Source organism: Lathyrus oleraceus, chromosome 5 (genome assembly GCF_024323335.1).
Source record: "Lathyrus oleraceus cultivar Zhongwan6 chromosome 5, CAAS_Psat_ZW6_1.0, whole genome shotgun sequence".
Taxonomy (NCBI): domain Eukaryota; kingdom Viridiplantae; phylum Streptophyta; class Magnoliopsida; order Fabales; family Fabaceae; genus Lathyrus; species Lathyrus oleraceus.
The window spans coordinates 230,750,756-230,755,565 of record NC_066583.1 but is presented as its reverse complement, the minus strand read 5'-3'; positions in this window follow the sequence as shown (position 1 = coordinate 230,755,565).

Below are 4,810 nucleotides of genomic sequence, written 5' to 3'. Positions count from 1 at the left end.
AAAGACATGAAAATGTTTGCACAATAGTTTTCAAGTTTGGATTAACATGCAAATGGAGGTTTAAAGAAACAAAAGGATGGAGGGTGAGGAAGTATAAAACTTCTTAGATGTTCACCTCTTGAGATCATATGTAGATGATCCAAGTGATTCCTTTGGAATAGGCAATGAGCAATAACAAATAAGTAAAACAAATGGATACCGGATGCCAATAAATGGACTTACACCAATCTCACAAACAAACATGGATATCAGATGCCAATCTATGGACTTATTCCAATCTCCTAAAACAAACATGGATATCAGATGCCAATCTATGGACTTACACCAATCTCCTAAAACAAAAGAAACAATGATACCAGATGCCAATCAATGGGCTTATGCTAGTCTCACAAAACAAAATAACAAGGATTCCAGATGCCAATCAATGGACTTACACTAGTCTCCCACCATATCATAGGAACAACTGCCAAGTAATGGACTTATGCTTGTCTCCTCCATGGAAAAAGCAAAATGCTATAAAGCAAAGTTTATGAAATGATATACAAATGATGATGATAAATGCACAAAGGCACACTCAAGCAAATATGCACAGATGAATCAAGTAAGCAAACACAAAAGTCAATTAGCACACACTATATACAAGCAATTAGGCTCAAGCAAGGTTAGACTTTACAGTCAACTGGAATGGGGTAATATGAGCTCTTAACCCTAACATTGGAAGTTAGGGTGAAGCATATGAAATGGAGATGAGGGGTGTGCCTCATAGCTCTTATCCCTGGCCTGGGAGAGCTTTGAACAATAGAATGTGTGGGAGTTCAAAAAGTAGGAACTCTTCTCCACAAATGAATGACTCTATAAGATCTTGGGTTAATATCCACAATGCATCAACATGTTATGTGAGCAAAGGGATGACACACTGAATAGCAAGAGATGGATTACACATCTCTTTTATCTGCCAATTGCCTCATAAGAGGACTTTTCCTGCTTGGTACAAAAAGTAAACAATCACAAGCATTGCCTCTTAAGGAGGACTTCAGACAGGTGCCTGCCCACATAACAGGACAGGTCTTCCAGACTACATGAAGAAGAGAGGTTATACCTAAGTGGTTAAGCAACCAAGCAAAAGCAAGTTCAAAGTGAACTTAAAGCAACTAATGTACCTGTGGAAACATCAAACAAATCAGTACAAAGTTCAGACAACTAAACAACATCAAATATCAGACAAACAGACAAAGTTCACAATGTGCAAGCCAAAGGTCAAACTCAAATGAGTCAACATCAACCTACAAAACACACAAAGGTTAGTAATCAAAGGCAAACATCAATGCTCAAATGATGGAGCATCAACAACTATGGAACTTGGATGTTCAACCTGAAATCAAAGCTCAAATGTGAGAGGCAAACCACTAGGTCAAAGCCTAGGGTCAAAGATGGAGAAAAAATTTAAAACAGAAGCTGAAAATTAACATGAATCAACTTCAAACACATCTTGAAACAATCCAAAAGGTCCCACATCAATATCATATACCAAAAGCATTTCATGATCAATTGAAGTTCAAGGCAATTTTAAAGCTCAAATGTGATCAACCAGAATGAAAAATCTCAATTAAATCAGAAATGATTCAAATAATTCCGAGAAAATTCATGAGCATTTACAACACCCATATCAAGCATCATACAAAAAATCAGAACAATTGGAATTCATTAGGCATGGAAAATTCATCTCATAAGTTGAACAAGCAAAGGTGTGACACAAATTGTCACACCAACTTAACATGATCATAAAACAGAAGTGACACATGATAAAAATACCAAATCAACACCAAAATTTCAAGCAAAGAGTCTAGTTTCATCATGCAAATTTTTCAGATTCATTGGATTAAAAACCAGCATTTCACAAATGATATAGCAAGGCAAGGTACAAAATGGATACATGTTCACATTCCCTAGCACAAAAAAATAATCCAGCCAAGCACAATTTATGGAAAAATGATCAAAAAATAATAGACAAGATAAGGAATGCAATGCAAAAAACCTCATAATTCCCCGAGCAATTTTCAATTAGATATGAATTTTGTAAGATGATGAAAAATTAAAAAAATGATGAAGCAAATAATAGAAATAATGGAGGGAAAAGGAAAATAATATGAAGCAATTGAAAATTGGTTGGCGCGGAGGATCGAACACAGGCGCCATTCAAAATGAAAGAGGCGCCAGGGATTGAAACGCTGCGTTTCATTAATCCCAGTGGCAGTCAAACACTGATTGTGCAAGGTCAAACGCGTGTGGACGAATTAAAACGCCAAGCAAGCGAGGACGTGGACCAGTACATGTTGAGATACAGACAAACACATGCAATGCACAGGAAAGCGTTTTCTAATGGATCAAACCGTTGCCAAAAGATGAGAATCATCTTCTTCCTCGCGCGCTCATGAACAGTGCCATATCATCAAGAACAAAATTCTTAGAAATCAAAATTGAAGACATCATCATGTAGCATACTCAATGTAGGTTCACAATCAATGAATAACTAAGCATAATTCCACATGTTAAGATCAAATCGAGCAAATCAAGTTTCATGCATGGATCTTTAAATCAGCATAACTAACTCAATTTTGCATGGAATTTCATGAATTAAAGCTCAACATAACCAGCATCACAAGATCTACAATAATAGCATAATAATTTTGAGAAAAGGAGAGAATCAATTCATGACCTCTTGAAGAACAACTATGGAATTCGTGTAGTTCAAGGCCTTGCAATGCTCAAAAGTTCTTCTGTAATACTTGTATGGATGATTGAATGAGAGATCGAAGCTCAATTACACACGATTTTGCCAGAATTTGGATTTGCCATGGATGCTTTCAAGCTTCGATATGCTTCAATCTTGTACTGTTTTCTTCAACTCCACGTGTAAACCTGCTCAAGAACAACTCAGAAACAAGGATCAAGCAAGAAGAATGGATTGGATGTGAATAAATTGCAAGAAAAAAGTGAGAGAAAATTTTTGGTGTTCTAGATCTAGATCTGAAAATGCCAAGCTCCTCCCCAAAACAGTTAGAGCTTTAGCTTATATATGCTCCACTAATCATGTTTAATTAAGCTTAAACCAAATGCAAATGGATTTAATTGGATTTGGAGGTGTAAGTGAAACATTGTGATTTTCACCCTATACATGAAAATGCATGGTGAACAGTGCACGGGATTGTGTTTGTTTTCACTCAAAAAATCATTTTGGAGCTAGAGGCAATGGTGGAATGCTCAAATAATGCACCAATTTTAAACTTTAAAATTTCCCTCCAAAAATCAAATGAAATGGCAAATGTTCATGTGATAATAATTGGTGTAACATGATGCATGATTTGGAAACTATAGGTCAAAATAAGAATAATGCAAAAAGAGCCATCCAATTTGGAGTTTTGGTTGAGAAGTTATGTTCATTTGAAGCTTCAAGTACACTTTGCCATGTTTTGATTATATCTCCTTAACCACACATGAGAAATTGATGATCTTGGACTTTTTGGAAATGGGAGAGAAAGATCTACAACTTTCATGTTTAACAAAATTTCATTTGAAGCATTCTTGATGATGTAATTTGAAGTTGAAGTTAGGTTAAAACCTTTCCATTTTTGGCAATTTTGAATTATAGGTCACTTTCTATTTTTGGAAAGTTTTGACCTGACTTTATTTTCTTCAATGTTGATGTTTGAAATGTCCAATGAGACTTGTTTGAACATGAATGAAGTATTTCTAATCACTTCCCACCTCCAAATCCAACAGTTGACTTGACAGTTGACTTTCTAGGCCTTCAGATGACCTGACAATGTTCTGATGAAATTCAAGCCTCTACCACTTGGGATTTTGATTCAAAATGGCATCATAGCTCATATGAACTCTTGATAAAGATCATGGGGTCCAAATTCTCAAGAATGGCCACCATCTATTGCTCAATGACTGCCTTTGACTGTCTTGACTGTTGATTGCTTCATCTGCAAGACAAGGGTTAGATGACATATTTTTGTACTTTTGGTTAGTGGTAAAAAGAAAAACAATGATATACAAATGCAGAACATGCTTGATGATCAAGAAACACTCTCAAAAAGATAACCAATCCCACAGGGAAGGAAGCAAGGTGCACCATGATCCTTGAGGCAATGATATGATATGATATGATGCCATGAGGGATCTTGGGGACAAAATTGGGGTCTTACAGTCCCCAACCGGGAGCAACACCTGAATCCACCAAGGCTTGTGCCTACTTGAAAGATGAGATAAAGGCACCCGCTTTAACCTCTTCCACCGGAGCCGCATCCTTGATCTGAATTGACTCAAAGGCCTGACACAGGGTCTCATGAATTTCACCTTCGACTTCTACATACTTGAATGTAGACAGGTTACTGACCAGGATGTCCTTCTCACCACAGACGGTGATAATTCGTCCGTTGACCGGGAACTTAATCTTCTGATGTAGAGTTGAAGAGACTGCCCCAGCATTGTGGATCCAAGGACGACCCAGCAGGCAACTATACGAGGGACTGATATCCATCACATAGAAGACATTGTTGAAGGTTAGTGATCCAATAAGGATTGGCAATTCTACCTCTCCAAACACCGACCTCTTAGAACCATCGAAGGCTCTCACCACGAGATTAGAAGGCTTCAAAACCAGACCTTCTACTTCTAACCTTGATAGGGCTCTCTTGGGTAGCACATTGAGAGAGGAGCCTGTATCCACCAGAACATGTGATAACACAGTGTCTCTGCATTCCATCGAGATGTGCAAAGCCTTGTTATGATTGCGTCCGACTGG